Source organism: Lemur catta, chromosome 2, assembly GCF_020740605.2.
Source record: "Lemur catta isolate mLemCat1 chromosome 2, mLemCat1.pri, whole genome shotgun sequence".
Taxonomy (NCBI): domain Eukaryota; kingdom Metazoa; phylum Chordata; class Mammalia; order Primates; family Lemuridae; genus Lemur; species Lemur catta.
In genome coordinates this window covers 55119179-55140305 of record NC_059129.1, presented here as the reverse complement: position 1 = coordinate 55140305, position 21127 = coordinate 55119179, and the positions used below count along the sequence as shown (strand labels likewise).

Genomic DNA, 21127 nt, shown 5'->3' with positions numbered 1-21127 from the left:
AAATCTGACAAAAAAAAAGAAAAGAAAAGAAAAGAAAAACCTATCTTCTTTAATGTCATGGTCACAAACTAAATTTCTCTCACCAAAGATTTAGAAGAAAAGATTGATGTGAAAAACAGCAGGTGGCTGAATGAATCTGTAAGAGAAGAGAGTGATCAATCAGAGTTTGACCCCTAGGAAATGAAATACAGTCACCCCTCGTAGGGGATTGGTTCTGAGTTGCCCCCTCCCTCTTGTATATTAAAATCTGCACATACTCAAGTCTCAAAAAAGTTGGACCTGCAGAACCCACAGATACAAAAAGTCTTTATATATGTGGGTTTTGCATCCCTAGAATACTGTATTTTTTCATGCCCATTTGATTGTGGGTGTGGAACACACGGATATGAAAAGTAGAGTATATTTCTTTTTAAATTTCAAAATATTAAGGGGGTACAAATATTCTAGGTTACATGGATAGCTTTGGTAATGTTTGAGTCTCAGATATAGTTGTGCCCATCACCCAAACTGTGTTCATTTGTTAGGTAGGTTTTTGCCCTTCCCCTCTCTCCACTGAGTTTCACTTCCCTCTACGCACATGTGTGCCCTTCAGTTAGTACCTATTTAACAGTGAACACATGTGGTGTTTGTTTTTCCATTCCTGAGATACTTCACTTAGGAGAATAGTCTCCAGTTCAATCCAGACTGTTGCAAAAGATATTAATTCATCTTTTTTATAGCTGAGTAGTACTCCATGGTATACGTATACCACATTTTATTAATCCACTCATGAATTGATGGGCACTTAGGTTGATTCCACATCTTTGCAAATGTGAATTGTGTTGAAATGAGCATTTGAGTGCAGGTGTCTTTTTGATGAAAAGTCTTCTTTTCCTTTGGGTAGATACCCATTAGTGGGATTGTTGGATTGAATGGTAGATCTACATTTAGCTCTTTGAGGAATCTCCATACTGTTTTCCAGAGAGGTTGTACTAATTTGCAGTCCCACAAACAGTGTATAAGCATGCCTTTCTCTCTGTATCCATGCCAGCGTCTATTGTTTTTGGATTTTTTAATATAAGTCATTCTAACTGGGGTAAGGGGATATCTCATTGTGGTTTTAACTTGCATTTCCCTGATGATTAGTGGCGCTGAGCATTTTTTCATGTTTCTTGATCACTTGTCTTTCTTATTTTGAGAAGTTTCTGTTCATGTCTTTTGCCCACTTCTTAATAGGGTTGTTTGTTTTTTTCTTGCTGATTTGCTTGAGTTCTTTGTAAATTCTGTATATTAGCCTTTTATCAGATGTGTAGCTTACAAATATTTTCTCCCATTCTGTGGGTTACCCGTTTGCTCTATTGGTTGTTTTCTTAGCTGTGCAGAAACTTTTTAGTTTAATCAAATCCCATTTATTAATTTTAATTGTTGCCATGATTGTCATTGGGGTCTCAGTCATAAATTCTTTGCCTAGGCCTATATATAAAAGAGTTTTTCCTATATTTTCCTCTAGAATTTATATGGTTTCATGCCTTAGATCTAAGTGTTTTATCCATCTTGAATTAATTTTTGTGAGTGGTGAGAGGTAGGGATCCTGTTTCATTCTTATGCATGTGGCTATTGAATTTTCCCAGCACCATTTATTAAATAGGGCTTCTTTTCCCCAGTGTACATTGTTGTCTGCTTTGTAAAAGATCAGTTGGTTACAGGTAGATGGTTTTATATCTGGGTTCTCTGTTCTGTTCATTGGTCTATGTCTCTATTTTTGTACCAATAGCATGGTATTCTGGTTACTATAGACCTGAAAATCCTAAATTTATATGTGCCCAACACAGGAACTTGTAGATACATAAAGAAAATTTTACTAGAGCTAAGCAAAGAAATAAATACTACCACCATAATTGCCAGGGACCTCAATACCCCACTGTTAGAGCTCAACAAATCATCAAAGCAGAAAATAAATGAACAAACAATGGACTTAAATCAAATAAATTGGACCCAACAGACATTTACAGAACACTCTACATAAAAAATACAAAATATACTTTCTTCTCAGCAGCACATAGGACATTCTCCAAAATTGATCATATCTTAGGCCACAAAACATGTCTCAACAAATTCAAAAAAATTGAAATTATACCATGTACCCTCTCAGACCACAGCAGAATAAAACTAGACATCAATCACAAGGAAACACTCAAATCTACACAAGCACTATTCAGAATGTCTGAAAGTAGCTAGAAGCCCTCATTCATCCAAAGTGGATTCAACTCCATTTATCATCTCTATTACATATAGAAGAAATAGGCTAACTATATGTTTGAAAATTTTTCAGTCTACACAATTTTTCACTTTTAGTTTAACAATGAAATTAATTAGTGGAAGCTCCCCTTTCCTTATCATCACACAAAAAATTCAGCCTTTATCAAAAGTTACTTTTGAATTTTGAAACAATGAGTTCAAAGGGAAGTTACAAAATATAATTGGAATTAACAGTGATTGTATAAAAAGGAAATAAACAGAAAACTACTTTCATTGGGCCAAAGAAACAGTAAACTTTTATTAACTTAGTCTTTCCCCTCATTTAATTTTCAAGCAGGGATTTTAGTTGAAGTCAAATACACTGACTTAGGTGTCTACTTATTTACCGTGTATCTCCACAAGTCCTCACAATCCTCCCAAGCAAGTGCCCTCCCATTTCCTGTGCCCTGCCACACCTTTAAACCCACCTTGGTGGCAGCCCCAGCGTCATCCCTGCCTGCCCTCAATCCAGATACCGTAACACTGGCCACTCAACAGACTGTCTTAAAGCAAGATTCCCACCCCAGGTAGAAGACAATCACTAATTAAAGGAAGGACAAATGAGTCCCTGAGACTTTTGCTTTGACATAATTAGAAAAATTGAAAGAATAAAAAAATAAGTCCGGTTTTGGGGAGAGGTGAGGGCTCCTTGTGAAGCATTTTGTGGTAGAACATGGATGGTGGTCTCTAGACTAGTGGTTTTCAGAGCCTGGTTTGCACAAGGGTCACCTGGAGAGCTTGTTAATGATGAAGATTCCATTCAAGGACATCACATGGAGCGTCTACAGAGAAGGTCTTAAGCAGGACCCAGAAGTCCTGGTCAGTGGACACCCTGAGGGCTTAGCAAGCACCTGACCTGTGTGAATCGCTGCCACTTAATTTGAAGTGCTGATCGCCACCCACCAAGATGCTCCTTCATCTAGTGAGAAGAAGAGGTGGATGGTGAGATTTTATCAACAGCTTAGAGACAACTCACTTTCCAGTGACCTCGTCTACCAGAATCTGTTTCCTTTGTGAAGGCAACCCCAAACCTCAGTCTCATTTGCTTCCTAGATGATTGGGAAAGCAAACTATTACAGAAGTAGACAAGTACTACTTGCCAGTCAACAGTGTTCATCAAGGGTTAGAGGAACGTGGAAGGTAGCTATCATACTCAGCTCTGATTAGGGGCTCCTGAGCTGCTGTGTGGTGGGGTCTGAGGCCAGCAGAAGGGGAGAGAAAAAGAGGATGATGGTCTAGAAGCCACCCAGAACACTGTCATTCTTCTAGCAAAGCATTTGCAGAGTAGTCACTGGAATTTGCTCCACAGGCACACAAAATTAAATTGTAACTCATGGTTGTTCACTAGCTTCATGTGATAGAAAGCATTTCTGGTTATTGGTGACTTCTAATACAGTAGTCTCCCCTGCCCATTGGAAGTCTAGCTTTCTGCAGTTTGTTACCTGAGGTCAAATGCAGTATGAAAACATTAAATGGAAAATTCCAGAAATAACTTTTAAGTGTTAAATTTCATGCCATTCTGAGTAGCATGGTGAAATCTCACACTGTTCCATTCCATCTCACCTGGGACATGAATCACCCCTTTGTCCGGGGTATCCTTACCCATTAGTCACTTAGTAGCCATCTCGGTTATCAGATAGTCTGTTGAGATACCACAGTGCCTGCATTCAAGTAATCTTTGTTTGACACATAATGGCCTGAAAGTGTAAGAGCAGTGGTTCTGGAACATTGTTATAATTGTTCTATTTTATTGATTAGTTATTAGTTATTGTTGTTAATCTCTTGGTGTGGCTAATTTACAAATTAAACTTTATCATAGGTGTGTATGCATAGGAAAAAACATAGTATGTATGGGGTTTGGTACTGCCTGCTATTTAGGGCATCCACTGGAGGTCTTGGAATATGCTCCCCACAGATAAGGGGGGACCACTGTGTTGCCTTGGAACTAGAAGAGTGACTGATGAAGGGCACTTTGCCTTTGCTTGGGAGGACTGAGATGCACCTTCCAAGGTAGGAGCCATGATTGGCCTCAACTACACTGTTTAATACAGATAAGAAAATGGAGGCTCTAGTGGAAAGCCCAGTGGCATGAGATCTGAGCCAGGGTGGCTGCATAGGGATGGGTCAGGCCCAAATGGGGATTTCAGTGACATGCAAGAAAGAGGGGCTTATGCTACTCCACTGGCACACGCATGCACACACACACACACACACACACACACACACACTCTCTCTCTCTCTCTCTCTCTCTCTCTCTCTCCCTCACCCTGCTTTATGTTTCTTCATAGCATTTTTCCTCATTGGATACATAACTTATTTGCTTGTTTATTGTCTATATTTCTGTTTTAGTCCAAGGTTCTGGCAAAAAAGAAATGACACTCTCAAAGGGTAACTGAAGAGGTGTGGGAGTCATTCGTTAACAGGGGACTGGCAGCACTGACAAGCCATTGTTTGCCTCCCCTTAGGCATAAAGGGGCAAGCAGGGATGGGTGAGGGAGGTGTCTGTGGCTGTGGGAGAGCGGGACTCCCCCAGGATCTGTGGCAGAGGGTGGAGGAGCACAGACAGTCACTGCAGAACTGCAGCCTGGCCGGAGCGGAGGGGAGTAAAGACCCGGCTCCCATTTCCTTCTAGCCTACAATGTCCCACTGGGACATCCCACTCTCCCTGGTTCCCACTGCCCTCCCAGAAGGCAAGGCACAGTGGCCTGTGTGGTTGGCCTCCTGGGGCACTGAGCAGGGCTGGAAAGGGTGGAGATGAACCTGGAGGGTGAGCAGAGGCTGGCTAGCCAGCACCACGCCCTAAACTAGAATGCAAACTTCTTAGCCCCAGGGCCAAGAATAGCGTCTGGTGTGTGCATTTTCAATAGATATTTGGTGAGGGAATGAATGCATGCATGACTTAGGAGAAGAGAGATGTTGAAAGAAGATTTAAGCAGTCTCCTAGGATGTGTGGTGTAAACCCACATACTGCCGCTATCATGGTATACAGTTAAATTCAACCTTGTTCATAATGCTTTCATATGAGGGGGCCTTTTGAGGGAGGCAGGTATGGCAGGCAGATCTGGAAGAAAAGAACGAGAAGATACCTGACATCTGGATTATACACATATTCTATTGAGTTACTCAGAAGTTTGCTTTACAGATTTCTAAATCATACTCTAGGAGCAGCTGGACTTTATTAACAATAAATGGACTCTGAGCAAGGACCCCAGTGCTGTGTGGCCAACAGCACCACTGCCAAGTCTGAAGGTTAATGCTCTGGTATCTACAGGTGCTAGAGTCATCTCCAGCCAGCCCTGACCCCAGGCAGAAAAGTCTTGGACCTGAGGCAGCTCTGGGTTCCATCCTGACCCACCCAGCCTCTCTGAGACCGAGTTTCCTCATCTGTAAAATGGGGAATCGATGGTTCCTTTTTTGCAGAGCTGTGAGGACCAGCTGGGACCTGACACTGCACCCAGCATGTGTTAGTTACCACAGGATTGTTGTACAAGACAAAGTTTCTCATTCTAAGAGAGTTGTGGAAACTGCCACAAGGTTCTGCTTTCCGGGCTGCAGGCATTCATTCTGTGTTCTTGATTAGGGAGAGGGTCAGACGGTAACAGGACAGCTTGTCCCAGAGGACAGCTTCACCCCTGTCCCCCAGCAAGGCTTCCTGCTTCCTTCCTTCAGGGTCGAGTGGAGCCAAAGCCCGTTTCCCTTCTGACCCAGGTCAGTGCCACACACCACACTTATTTTTTTTTTTTCAAGAGGCCCTGGAGGCTTGGAACTGCACTGACAGAGATCCGTGCAGCCCTTCCTTCCTCTGGATAGAGGAGGTGTTTCCAGATGGAGCTGGAATTGGGAGCAGGTGGGGGACTCGGGCAAAGGGAGGAAGGCAGGATTAGCTTCTCCTGGAGAAGACGGGAAATGCCTTAGTGAGTCCAGGGATCCTCATGGCTGTCCTCTTCCACGGGCTCTCTCTCCACTTCTATTCCACGGTGACAAGTTCTTCCTCCACCCTCTTTGGGTCTGTACCCCTAAAAGAACTGCTCCAGGTTCAGATGGATGAGGCAACAGGTGTAACCACTGAAACAAAGGTCCGATGAAGAGCTTGAATGAAGAGCTCCCAAGAGACACTTTGGAATCGGTGACACCAGGGTGGGGTGGTGGGAGGGTCCCCCAAACTCAGGCAGTAAGGTGGTGCATGGTCTGTAGAGAATTTAAAGTCAATAATAAAACAGACTAAAGCCTTTAAAGAAAAATTACCACCATATGGTAGCACTTCCAAACAATGTCAGCGATAAAATATTCTTCCTAAAATATCTTTTTTAGGTCTAAGTTCTAAACAATTGCTGCCATCGATGGTGAGTTTCAGTGATATAATATAAGCAATTAACCTATTTTTATTACTTATCTTTTAACAAATAGCGTATCCTATATAGAAGATAATTCAGAAAACTCTCAGTTATTTAGCACCTCCTGACAGAGAGGGACTCCATGACACGGGTGTGTTTCAAGAGTAAGCTCCTAAGGGTTCAGGACTGTCAGGGCTTGCCGGAAGTGTCTTCAGTCCCTGCGGAATGGCACAAACTTACTGCGTTTGAACGGCAGATTGAAAACAAGCAATATAGCACTGTAGTGTAAAGACAAAGAAACTAAACCGAGTAGCTTCAATTCTCTCATTCTATGTGACCTCATAGAGTTTTTATTTGTGCTTAAAATTTAACACAGTAAAGGAAGGGGCAAACTTCAAGGTGCACTATTTTTATTAGGGAAGTAGATTTTAATTTGCACTTACATGTTTTACTGAATTTGAATAATATTTTAAAGAAACATTTTTATTTTTTAGTTAATTGTTTTAAATCTAAAGAATTAGTCAAGAAAATAAGGATTATTACTGAAAATAATGTTCCTATATAAAGGAGGGGGAAGTTACTAAAAGATCTAGCCCAGGTGCCAAATATACTAGATACTACGTGATTCAGAATCATGCATGCTGGCTGCTGCCTTCTGCACTCAAATTTTGCAATGTAGAGAAGTGTGTGTGTTTGTGTGTGTGTGTACGTGTATGTATTAGTGGATTTAGAGAACCATTTTTCTTTCTTTGAGTCATTATATGACTCTCAGAAAATGCTATGATTCTAAACAGAAGTACACTTAGATTTTGCTCTGGTTAGCACACATAAATAATCCCTAGGCAAGTGCTGGACTTGTAAGGTGATTATGGCACTTGGGGCAATATGAGAGCATTTCTAATTTACAATAGTAAGTGATCCAGAGGCTAGAGGTCATTCATAAGACTGCCCATATTTAATGAGAGCCCAGCAGGTTCAAATGAAGAGTCCCAGACAGAGGTATGTCATAAGTGTGTACACATACTGCTGTGTAAAACACAAAGTCCAGATTTCAACGGCTTTAAATAAAATGGGAGAGTGAACAATTTGAGGAATTCAGGAAGAGACTAAAAATATATGCGGTTCTCCCTCTCTTAATGTTCCAGGTCAGACGGGGCAAGCCCAAGGGGTGTGGGCCTGGAATAATCATGTAATTGTTGATATGTAGCTGTGTTTTGTGTACTATGTTTCAGGTCCAAAAATAGTTTAGTGGTCCTGAGAGGCAGATTCTGATAAATAGAGGGCAATGTAGTTAGGAAAGGTCTTGGAACTTGGAACTTGAACTTGGAAACCTAGACCCTTCATTGTGCTGAGCTAGGCCAGCATTGCTGTGGAGGGATGGGTAATTTCCATAAAGCAAGGTGACAATGTGTGCAATGCTAGGTCATTTCTAATACCAGTAGCAGCCACTGTGAATACCTTTCTCTTAACCCATTTGTTCTTGAAAAACTAAAAAAAAAAAAAAAGAAAACACAGGCCAGAACCTAGGACAGCCTGCTTCAGGTTTACCAACCTGATCACCAGGCCAACTAGAAGGTCATTCGTGTCTCAGAGTTTGCCATGGCGGTGTGAGATGGAACAGACCAGTAAATAAAGACGGTGCCATAGCTGTGACTTCGATCTGGTGAGACAGAGAATTCAGTGGATTTAGGGGCAAACTTCTTGATGTGAATAACTAATGCTTTCCCCAGATATTAAAACAAGCAAGTTGTTTTGAACAGGGGTTAGTTTACTGAGAAACATGTGTAGAATCCGGAAATTATGTGTCCTTACATTTTCTTTAAAAATGATTCCCTATAGGTAACATAAAAAAGTGGTGTTCTTGTTCTAACAAGACCTTAGTAACTATCAAGTTAATATCTAGTTTTTCCAAAGTTCAGTCATGAGCTCTGTGGTTTTTCAGCATTCCCCATCTCTATGCTTTTAAGAGGCACATTCTTCCTTCTCCCCAAGGAGTTGAACTTTAGAAATTTTGATGAATTTTCATTTGTGCTTCATTTTTCCATTCTCACCACTGCTGCCCCCAACACTGTGCTTCTCCTCAGTGAGCTTTATTTTTGGGCCCAGATTTTAGAGCCATTGTTTTTTTCATAGACATAGGCGTCAGCCAGTCTTTTTTAGATTTTTTTCTCAAGCAAACATTGTCATTGTGCCTGACATATTATGTGTTCTTGAAATGGCATTCAAAAAAGAATACATCATCCCGCAGAGAAATTGAGACAAGTGTTGGTGCAGAAACGTAGCTCTTAGACAGAAATCAGGCGCCCAGAGCAGCGACTCTGTAGAGAGGGGGGAGGTGCACCTGTGGAGACTCTGTAGAGAGGTAGGGATGGCGATCCTCACCACAGAGATGGCTCTTCTCTGGATGACCAGAAAGTGACATTGACCTAGCAATGTTACCCTCATGTTTTTTTTTTTTTTTGAGACAGAGTCTCACTCTGTTGCCTGGGCTAGAGTGAGTGCCGTGGCGTCAGCCTAGCTCACAGCAACCTCAGACTCCTGGGCTTAAGCGATCCTCCTGCCTCAGCCTCCCAAGTAGCTGGGACTACAGGCATGCACCACCGTGCCCGGCTAATTTTTTCTATATATATTTTTAGTTGTCCAGATAATTTTTATTTCTATTTTTAGTAGAGACGGGGTCTCGCTCAGGCTGGTCTCGAACTCCTGACCTTGAGTGATCCACCCGCCTCGGCCTCCCAGAGGGCTGGGATTACAGGTGTGAGCCACGACGCCCGGCCTACCCTCATGTTGTAGGTCTTGGCAAATTTACTGAGCATCTGTTATGTGCTGGGAATTTCTAGCTCTTCCTCTGAAATTACTTGCACTCTGGCTAAAATAGTGGAGTACCTCCCTGTACATGTAGGACTCTTATACACCTATTACCAAACAGGGGGGCATTTAAGGGCATTAATGTGCACAAAACCTTGTGTGGATATTTTAGCAACCAAAATCATGCTGTTGAGTTTGCTTTGGGATGTAGTGGATTCCACTAATGGTATATAGCCTAGCGAGCTGCAAAAGAGATGAGAGTAAGACAAAATCTGCCTTTGATTCATTTATCTATTTAAAAAGTACTAACTGAACACTTACTATGTTCCTTTTTACAGTTACCTAGCATTTTGTTTTATCTTTTCTTTTATAACCTCTCTTCCAAATTAGTCATTTTTAAGTAACGATTTTAAAAACTAATAGTTAAAAAATGACTTTTAAACTATCAATTCATGAGTATTCAATTTCCATCTTTTTAAAATATATCCTTTACCTAGGTTCATGGACCTCACATGAATAAAATTCATAGGAGTTTATGAACTTGCATGGGAAAATAATGCCTATTAAATCACATCATTTTAATATTTGATAACTATATTTCAATATAATTATTTTCCTCTGTAATCCTATGTATTCTGTTTTATCCATCTGCAAAGATTGTTCTGAGAAGGGGTCCATAGGCTTCACCAGATGACCAAGGAGGTCCCTCATACAAAAATTGTTTTTAACTCTATTTGAGTCATTCTTTCAGTGAGAGTCAGTGAGATACAAACATTTTCAGTCTTTATACATCTGAAAATATTTTTACTTTGCCCTCATTCATAAATGCTCTTTCACGTATGTCTCCAGGTGAGGTCACCCTGGAAGAAAGCACAGGTGAGGAAGGACAGTGGGACCTTGGGCTGAGCCTGGGACATTCCAGCTTCTAGGGATCAGGTGGGGGAAGAAAGACCACTAAGGAGGCTGCGAGGAGGGACCAGCAGGGTAGGAGGAGTGACAGGAGAGTCAGTGTCACGGAAGGCCCAGAACACGGGGTTTCAATGAGGAGGGAGTGGCCCACTGTGTCAGATGATGCCGCAGGGTCAAGGCAGAGGAGAACGGCAAAGAGACCAGGACCACCGACTACGGTAACATGGGGACAGTGGCGACACCATGGGAGCAGCGCAGAAGTGGGGAAGGAAGATTGATTTGACCAAGTTTGAGGCCAGAGAAAGGGAGCAAAGAGGTGGAGAAAAAAATCCAGTTGTTCAGCTCTTCGGTTAAGACTTGCTGTGGATGAGAACAGAAAAGTGTTACAGTCAATGAGGCAAAAGAGAAAGACATATGTCAAAGGACAGTCTTAAAGAGAGGTTCTGGAGCATATCTGTGTGCTATAGGGACTGATGTGGTGCCAAGAAAGTAAGAGAGGATGGGACCCAGAGCCAAGTGGAGGGAGAGGCAGCCATGGGGAGGAGAGCAGCATCCTCACACCCTGGAGGGAAGGCACGTGGGTAATGCCGGGGCGGGGAGGCTGAGAGTCTGTGTGTAGGAAGTTGAGCATTTAGTTTAACTATTTTTTCAGTGAAGTATTAGGCAAGGGTACTGCTAAGAATGGGGAGAGAAGAGAAGATGTGAAATGGTCATTTTTGAGGAGGGAGAAAGCTAACACAAATAATAGGATTGCCAGGCTATGTGGCTATAACAATTGCACCAAGGCTTAGCAGAATGATTTCAATGCTGTGTGCTGGCCCCTAAGACTTGCTCTCTGAGATATTTCCCCCAGCCCCATTGTTCCCCACTTCTCTCTACCCTCTTTGCCCTCCTATTAGCTCTTCTTTCTTCCGTATTAAACTTTCTTTAACTGCTGGATTAAATTAATCCACACTAATGGGAACTCGTTGGAAACGAAAATGGACCATATGTCAACTTTTCAAAGGTGTTTGACTCAAATTGCTCCAATTAAAGCAATTTGTCTCTAAAAATGTAAATTTAGGAATTAGGGGCAGGAAAACACAGTTTTTTCTGTTGCTTCTCAAATCCTTCCACAGAAGTGACAGTTCATATTTCTGATGTCACCTGGCACCATATTTTTCAGACCACTAAAGTTCCATTCCCTGCACTTTCAGTTCAGCTGTATTCTAATATGTTAGAAAGAATCACTTAACTATCTTCTATATTCTTCCATGAAAGAATATAAGCCCTGGAAACATTGGGCTAGTTTATTCAGTGTCATTTCTTGCTCTAATTAAATCATGAACCCAGAATCTTAAAGAAAAGTCTACAAGTTTAACACAAGTTTAATATTTTCTCTTTCTGTACTCAGACATCACTACTCCATCTTAGACATTAGGTATATGGATAACCACCCTACCTGTACCTGAGGAATTGTCCAATTTAGAAATAAAAGGAAAGGGCATCTTAGCAGTCTTCCTAGGGAGAGAACTCTCTTTAGAAAAATACCTTGATAAAAGCACCTAGAAAGCAATTGAGACTCTGAGACCTCTAAGAGAGTGGAGGAGGTTCTCAAGCATGAGGTGAAGAGTGGGATGTCTATGCTATCCCCATAGAGGGAGGAACCAATGGGAGAAGGGTGGAGACTGCAGGGGAGAAGGGGAGAGCCAACAAGAAGGTGAGAGGCTGGTGCTGGAGGGAACGGAAGTGCTCAGTGGTGGGGTGGCCAAAGCACCCTGATGATAATGTCCACTGCTGCAATCATCACTTGGTAATTTTTCTGGTTATAAACATGTCTTTGGTCACCCCCTCACCCCCAAATCTTCGTGTTCACATTTACTGTGTGTGGGTTTTGTGGATTTCAAAAAAGAGGCTGTTTTTTCATTTGCACCAACTGAGAGCAACACAGACACAATGTATGTGAAATGTGACCCAGCCCGTTCTCCGGGTTGTGTAGGCCAGGAAACCACATACACCCTTAGGAATTTATGGGTATCCCAAAGAGGGCTCTGAACTTCCACAGTCTGGGCTAGAGAAATTGTAGTAATTTCTAGATCTTTCAGAGACAGCGGTCTACAGCCAACATTTGGGTTATGCTTGGTTCTAGAACCCAGTCTGATTCGGGTCAATTCTTCTGTCCCCTAACACGTTCCTGTGGTGGTCACCCCATTTTTCTACATCTCCATTGTCAGAGTAAGGTGAGGATCAAATTGGAGCATTTTAGTCAGAGCATAACCTAGATTCTGTCTAGAGAGGACAAAACAGCTATTGAGCATGATGTGAGCTTAATTCTAGCCTGGGTAGGTACAACATGAAGAAACTTCTGGAATAAAGCTTTCTCCTTGACTTGTTGATGACGAGAGTTTGTTGATGGGCATTGTCTGAGAAGGAAGTTTCAGGCCTTTGTCACCTGGCACGATGCTGCTGTGAGTGTTCTGTGAAAGCTGGGACCCGGGTGACACAGTGGGAGTCAGCAACTGCTCAGCGGTGCCGGCCTGACGTGCCCCCGCCATGATGGCGTTACCAAGGAAATTCCACCGCTGGCTTGCATAGGAAGTGCTGTCTATGTTTAACGAACACAGAGGGGATAAATGTTGACAGATGTTTGATTATTCCCATCAGTACAGAGGCGTAATAGGACTTTACCTCTGCGTGTCGGTTTTCTACTTAGAACTGTAGCGTCTCCTTCCGTGGAGATTGGGCTGGGAGTGTGGCAGTGGGTACTGCGGAGAGCACTGCACATAAAGACAGAAGATCTAAATTCCAGTGCGCACTCTGATACTAATGCTTGTTGTGACCTTGCTTAAACCTCTCAACTTCCCTCTAACACAGGAAGACAGTTGGAGCAAGGGATCTCCCGCCCTTTGCTCTCACATTCTTTGATTCTGATACTTCTTCTGGCATGGAGGACTCTTCAACACATATTTGTCTAGAAAATGTCTCTATAATCAGAGATAAAAATGAGGAAAGTTTTTTTTTTTTTTTTTTAGGGTCAAAGGAAATGCTGAGGCCCTGAAAATAGCACAGAGCAGTGGGATTTGGGTGGGCGATGGTCTCAGGAGGACAGGGCTTTGCAGGCCCAAGCCAGGGTCTGCGGATGTTTGCAGATCACACTCACTATTGTGTGCAGTATGCAGCATCTGTCTCTGCAAAGCCCCTGCACCCAGGATGCCCGATAAAGGAGCCGAGGTTAGAATAGGAGTGACTGTCCAGTGTGCACGGACAAAAGAACATGTGCAGGTTTAGAAGAAAAGTGCAGCTTCCTTCTAAATAGATTCTCTCCCAGGCCCAGACAAGAAGGAATGTCCATATCCTCAAATACCCTGCTTTCTCCATGGCTCTAGGGCAGTCGGGCTGAAAGCAGAAGAGTCCGTGATAAATTTGGTCAATCAATGACTCTGACATGTGCATGACAGCTGAGGTATGGGGGTGACATATGTCATGCTGTGGGCATTAGACAGGGCTTTCTGCTATGTGGGTAGCATCACCTCTAAGAATTAAAGGTGGAATATGAAGGCTGGGGGTGGCTCACAGGCCACTGGGGGTCAGCATTCCTAAAGGAAAGGTCAGCAAGTGTCAAGGGAGAGCTGTTGATGACACCCACATGGAGCCACATCTCAAATCTGCCTCTGTCCCACCATATGCTGTTTCTCCCTCTTTAAGGAAAAGGTAGGGAAGGTAGTGCTGGGAATAGAATTCCAAAGAGGGTTCCACTTGGAGTGTGTTTGAAGTTTCTGGCAGAAGCTGGGGCCATCACTGGAAGCAGGAGAAGTGGTAGAAGGGGGGCCTGTCAACTGTGTCCATTTAGCTTAAAAGATGGAAACTTTGGAATCTTCCAGAGCAAAATGACATCAGTATCTGAAAGACGTGTGCACAAAGATGTCATAACACTGTTGGTGGAACCGGTACAGCAGCAGTAAGTGCAAATAAAACCTGAGTGGCTGCACAGCTGAGCTCAAATATGACTAATTCCATTAGCAGAGACTCTGCCAAAATATACACACCGAGATAAGAATAAGACCATTTGTATATTATAAATCTGCCCAATTATTTGCCGGTTCCTTCCTTGCATGAGGATAGGTCAGTGCCAGAAGAGAATTTTCCTGGCCTTGAGATAGATATACCAAAAGAGAGCTGACCTTGGGCCACATTGGGTCAAAAGGGTTACCAACATCTGGTTGTGGATTAAAAAAAAAATACAAAAAAAAAAAAAAAAAAAACCAACCAGGGCTTACCATGCCGATATGTGGAGGTGAGAGTGTTTTGCAAGTTGAACCATGTTGTACTTTTACATGTAATGCTCCAGGGCTGTGGCATTAATAACTTTGCTTGTGTGTTATACTCTCAAATGCTCTTCTCTAATGAGCCAGTGATCAGGCATCTCCTCCCTCGGGGAGCTTACATTCTAGTGCGGGGCTGGAAGATGGAGACACCCAATAAAATTAAAGTGCATTATAGTGTATCAGAGGTGATGTGTGATCTGAGAAAATAAAGCAAGTAAGGGGGATGTGAAATATGGTGCAATAAGGGCCTCAGTAAGAAAGCGATGTTGGGGCAAAAGTGTGAATGCGGTTATGGAAGTGAGCCAGGAGGGAACATGTGCAGAGCATCCCTGGCAGAGAGAGCAGCCAGTGTGAGGGCTGAGAGGGAAGCCTGCCCGGTGTGCAGGGGACCGCGTGGCTGGAGCAGCCTGAGTGGGCAGGAGGGAGGGAGGGAGGGAATGGTGGGGCGGGCAGGGGTGCAGATCATGTAGGTCTCACAGGCCACTGAAGGGACTTGCTCTCTGCCTGAAGCGGGAGCGCGGGACGGCTGAGCACAGGTGGACATTATAGCTTGTGTTTTGGAAGGACCATTCTAAGTGCAGTCTTGAGGACAGACTGCAAGGGGGCAAGAGGAGAAGCCTGGAAACCAATTAGAGGTTGTGGTAATAATCCAGCCAAGAGATAACGACGGCTTCGCTGAGAGTGATAGCGCTGGAACGGGTAAGAAGTGTCTGATTGTGCATAGGTTTGAAAGTAGAGCTAACAAGATTTGATGGCAAATGAAATGTAAAGTATGCAAGGAAGGACTCAAGGACGCCTCTTGGGGCTTTGGTCTGGGTAACCTGGAAGGATGGAGGTGTCCTTTACTAATACGGGAAACACTTCCTGTTGGGATAGCTAGTTTGGGAGGGAAGATCAGGAATGTCATTTGGGACATGTTTAGTTTGAGGTTCCATTGAACACCCAAACTGGAGATGTCAAGTAGGCAGTTTAATATATGAGTCAGGAGGTCAAGTGAGAGGCCCACAATAGAGGTATGCAACTGGAAGTCATCAGCACGAAGATTTAAACCCAAACTGCTAGAGATCACCTGGGGAAAACGTGTCAACAGAGAACAGTTCCCAAGACTGAGCTATGGGACACTCTAATGCTAAGAGGAGGAACCAGCAATGGAAACTGAGATGGAGCAGTTTCATCTTGTTTGCTTTTACTGATAACTTATTGTAAGTCAGCAATACACTAGGAGCAGGGTATAAACAAATCAGACTAGGACCTGCCCTCAAGGTGCTTACAGTCAATGCATTAAACTGATCGTTTGAATGCAACATGGTAACTGCAAAGAGACACGTATCTGGAGGTGTGGGGTCAGGGAAAAGAAACACGGCTCAGGCTGGAGAGTTAGGAAAGTCCTTGGAAAGAAATAACTCCTGGAACTTAAAAAGAGACTAAAGGTTACCTGGGTGAAGAGGGGGAAGGGCAGAGAGTGAAACACATGGAACATGCTGGGAAATGTATACTTATTTGGTGCTGGAATTTCTGCCTGAGCACGGAGGAGCTCTGTCTCTAATGAGGATGTACCTTGACGTCATAAGAGACACTTCATATTAACAACCATAGACAACGTGACAGGAGAATTAGCTATTCTGGCTACATCTGCAGTTTGGTTAAAGAAGTTTGGGTTCAACTTGCCACCAACTCCAACATTTCAGAATGCAGAACGGCCCCTGCAACAGTCAATTCCAGCTGTCACTACAACAGGGCAGGGTATCTCCATGCACAGTTCATTCTGGGTTGTCGCTGAGGCCATATGGTGGTTCCATTTTTTAGTTGCCTTTGTTTTCATCATAAAGTGTATGCAGCAAGCACAGAGTGTTCCTAACAACAAGCAGGGACTGTGGGTGAGAAGAATTGGTCCTCGGGGAAGGAAAGGGACAGCCACTTTGACAACGCCCCGTTCCATGTCAGAGAGCCAGCTGCACCCAGCAACCCAAATGCAAGCAGGAAAAGAAGACAAAGCATTTGCCCGGGAGCTCACCCCCACAGCAGCTGTTTCTTAAGGCAAGATGGGTCTAATTCAAGAGGTAGAATACAAGCGAGAATCAGTACGTGGAAGCGGAATAATACAATTTTGAAGGTTCATCCTCATTTTACCCAAATACATTTGTCTCAAGCCTGAGTATCGCAGGTGGTTGCTGTCATGCCCCAGGGTGATAGCATGGCAAGAAGGGAAGGCAAAGCCAGGCAAGGTGATACATGCCTGTAGTCCCAGCTACTCAGGAGGCTAAGGTAGGGAGGATCATTGAGGCCAGGAGTTGAAGGCTGCAGTGCACTATGATTCCACCTGTGAATGGCCACTGCATTCCAGCCTGGGCAACTTAGCAAGACCCCATTTCTAAAAAAAAAAAAGAAAAAAAAGAAGGGAAAAGGAAGCAGTGTGGAGCAGGGAGAGAGGATGAGCTTAGAGGCATTAGAGCCCAGGGCTCCAGAGAACAACTAATAGTTACTGAACTCTTTTTCTTGAGTTCCAGCTGAGTCTATAAACTCAGCACTATTATTATGGTGCCACAAAAATAAAATTAGTGGGACTATGTCTTGAATCCCTATAGTCTAACTCTGGAGTCCTTGCTGTGACACTGTGAGAATTTCTCTTAAAGCAGTCTTGGGACTACCCACGTCAGACTCACCTGGAGCACTTATTTCCAATGCAGATTCCTGGGCTCCAGGCCAGGCCTCATTCATCAAGCTTTCTGTGGGCAGAGCTCCAGAGTAGGTAACTGAGCAGAAGCATTCTCCATACAAAAGTTTAAGAGAAATTGGATGACAATCGTTTACGTCCCATCTATGTTCTGACCTTGGGCAGGTCACTGTTTCTCCTCAGGCCTCAGTTGCCTCACTTGTAAAACAAGGATAGTAAGGGTCACTTCTAGCTCAAAAACTCTGATTATAATTCCTCCTTAAGCCCAACAGCCTGACTGCAGCCTGCCAACTGGGCCTTTACCATATATCTCCTTATCTTAAATATCAGTGTTATTGAGATGATATTTTAAGTATCACCAAATTTATAGTTCGATGCACAAATATTCACAGAGTTTCTCTGGAAACCCAGGAGAACCAGACATCTCCCAATGTGGCATATTTGAAGTGCAGCCCTCCCTGAAGCCCAGGGTCAGGACTAAAGGACTTCTTTAGGTCTCTCATTGTCTGGGGATTCTTCTGTCCTCTGACTTCATAGCATTGCTAAAGACACGAACTCATTGATAATCTTGATTTTCCTTCTCTGAAATCACAGTCTAAGTTAGTGGTCATCTTGTAAAAGTTTAAACCAGGCATCCTATACCACTCATCAGCTCTAACCCATTTTTGGTTTGCTCTGGTTTCATTTCTCTGATTTTTTTCTTTAGCGAAAGGAAAGCAAAAACTAGGGCATTGGCCAAACAAGTCCGTCCACTTGGTGGAGAGGGTTCCAGATAAGAAGGATTTGAAGGACTTCCCATGGGCGTGAGGGAAATTGCACACGCCATCAGGGGAAGAGGACCAGGAAATCACTTCTTGTTTTTAAAATAGTAGCGAGGCTCTCAGGGATGACTCTGTGAGGCGCAGAAGATTGCAGCTGGGGCGGCCCCGGCCAGGCTGAGCGTGGGCGCAGAGCTGCCCGTCCTGCCTGAAAGCTCGAAATGAGTCCCGCTCGTCTGTCCCTCCACTGGGCGTGAGGCCTCCCGGAGGCTGCGGGGCAAATGGCCCCATAGTGGAAACTGGGGAGCTTTGAGGCATCTGACCAGAGCAGGAGCCAGCCCGGGGACAAGGGTGCCGAACAGGTAACAGGCATTTCTCCGACTGTGGTCTGTCTCCCTTTGTAGCAAGATCTCAGGGGCATCTAAGTCACTTCTCTTAAGGCGTCTTCCACTTGTGATCCTCTTTGCCTGATTTCCTTTTGCATAGCCGTGGCGTGCGTGCTGGGAAGGTCAAGAGCATTGTGCTGTTGGTCAAGTTGGTGAGACTATGTTAAAGGAGATTGAGTATCAGGCAACTAGCTGGGATCCTTTAGGATTCTCTGTATCATAGATGGGTTTTTTTCTTTTTAAAGTGAATTCTGTCATCTCTGAACCAGAAAATACTATAAGAACCAGAGCGTTCATGAACTCCCGCGTTGCTGCCTGGCCATGAGCATTTCCACGGGCATTCGCCATTGCTGTGGCTGTGCCGAGGAAGGGGCGGCTGCACCCCGGCGGCGGGAGGAGCTGGGGTGCTCTTTCGGCTCTCAGACAGTCCTGCAAGGGCCAGGGATGAACTCAGAAACGTAAAATGCAAGCTGCAACCTCTCACCCAGGAATGCGGGAAAAAGGAGTCTGTATTCAGCCCCAGGAAGGACGTCCGTCTGTCCGGAACAGCATCGGGGCTTCAGGGCCAGGCAGACTTGTTCCGAGCACTTAGGAAGGATGAAGGGCTCTGCGATGTGTGGCTTGTTTCCATCCTGCTGCTCCACTGTAGCTCTGTTTTCCCTTCCTAGAGGGCTAGTGTAGTCGGTTTTTTTGAATTTTTGAATTGCACAAGTAATACATGAACATATTCTTACTATAAAAGAATTATCTATTAGTTTTTCAAGCCCGGCACCCCCAGTATACAGTTTTTTCCCCTCCCCAAAGATTGTCCTGTTAATAGTTTGCTGTGTTACTGGTTAAAGGCTTTATTTTCTGTTCCTCCCAGCTCTTAGTATAAGCCTGCACATGAGTACAATAAATTCTCATTGTCAGATTCACGGGATGATGCTTAACAACACCTCACTCTCAGTGAAAGGATGAAATGATACACAGGGAACATGAATAGTTCTTTTAACACTTAGAAAAGTCTGAAACAGTTTTGCTCATTTTTACCGTTACTATTTTTGTGTTAGTTGCAGCTTTGGAAATTAAAATTAATATTAATAACAACCTTCCAAAGGTTAAACTCTAGATTTGCCAGTTAGTGGTCTGGACTTTTCCCTGGTGGCCTTCAGAGGTAGCCTCGTTCTGGAAATGAAAGGAGGGAAAATAAAACAAAATGCAATTAACTAGATACATAGATAAAACAGACGATAGCTAGCTAGCTAGCTAAAGTGGTTGGCCCAGAGAAGATGGGGCGAGGGTGAGAGAGATTCCCTTTTTAATCGATGGATAATAAATGCATGTAACAGATTTCCATCTCTTTTAGTCTTCTGTGAAATGTGGCCTCATCTCCCATCCCCCGTATATTGTTAGGAGAGACATGATTAACGAAAAAATTACTATGAACAAGTTGATATGGGTTATGGAGAGAGGTTTTGGAAAGAAGGTACAATTAGCGATGTCAAACCCAAGACTAATTACAAAACATTTTCAGTTGCTGTTTTGTAATATTTTCTTGTACTTTTCAAGGTTTCTCTACCCAAAACTAGAAGGCCAGTAGGTACTGGAGATTTTGGCCAGTAGGTCCTGTTAAATTTGCCCTCTTTTCTCTGTTCTCCAAATCCCTGGGTAATCCAATTAATAATTTCACTCTACTGCACAGTATTGGCCACGTGACAGGCTTCCCTTGAGACCCTGTAGACTAAAAGCGTTCACTGAGTATGGCTTTAACGACTACAACACAGTAATGTTCTTTACTGTGCCACGTGGTACTTGGGGGCATTTTTAACAGTTAAAAATATTACTGTGGTTGATAAGGCTAATCCATCTCCTCTACATATTATAAATTCAATCTCTTGTATGGGTATGCAGCTTTTTAGTTCTCGAAAGACTTTCGTATCTCTTCTTTCACCATGTTGCAGGTAAAGCAGGTATCGTATTCCTATTTTATGGCATGCAAAAATGAGAGATTCAGAGGTTAATTAATTTGCCCAGCATCACACAATGAGTCTTTTTGTGTGAAGAATCTTTTCTGCTCCCAGAGATGAGAAGAAACTCAAATCGCTGGCTTTTCAGCCCCATTCTCGGTCAGTAGTGGGAGGATAAAAGCCGTGTGGCATAGAGAATTAATGTGATTGGCCGGACTCTGTCACCTTTGTAACCACGTGGTGGATGTTTTGCTTTGAATCTGAAGGTAGACCAAACTACTGCCTGGTCCAGAGGTTAGCAGATTCTAACACCTGCTGTGCATTAGTGTCACCCCAGGAGCTTTAACAAAAAGAAAACAATGTCCCCCCAGTTTGCTAGAACAACTGAATCAGAATCTCTGGGGAAGGGCCTGGCATGGTATTTTTTTTTTTTTTTAATCTTCGAAGTGATTCTATTATGCAGCTGGGGGTGAGAATCACTGAGACTTGGCTATTAGGGATACAGTGGCTAAACTGGGAAGCAGAGGCAATACTCTTGAGAAGTTGGGGCCAGAAGTAGCAGCAGCGGCAAGCATCATGCATTAGAATTCTAGCTGCTGCTGTTTGTCATAGGCACAAGTGCATCTGCAGGTGAGATGAAGAGGAGATGTCTGGTGTTGTCTTTCCAGCCTAAACTGGAGCAACCCCACTGACTTCCCTGCAGATACACTGGCTCCCTGTTGCTTGTG

General features: G+C 43.6%; 1 protein-coding gene across 7 annotated transcripts in view; it reads left to right on the top strand.

The window, feature by feature from the left end:
• The window catches only part of ADGRF5 (adhesion G protein-coupled receptor F5), a 98744-nt gene that overhangs the window by 12771 nt on the left and 64846 nt on the right, over window positions 1–21127 (top strand). For 2 of the 7 annotated variants that reach the window (XM_045543694.1, XM_045543691.1), the window contains exon 1: window positions 18161–18426. The exons of 2 other annotated variants lie outside the window; for them this stretch is intronic. The gene's annotated coding sequence lies outside the window, so the exon portion shown is untranslated. Of the gene's footprint in view, window positions 1–18159; window positions 18427–21127 lie in introns of those variants that run through there. 3 more of the 7 variants (XM_045543697.1, XM_045543696.1, XM_045543695.1) reach the window with 2 other exon arrangements.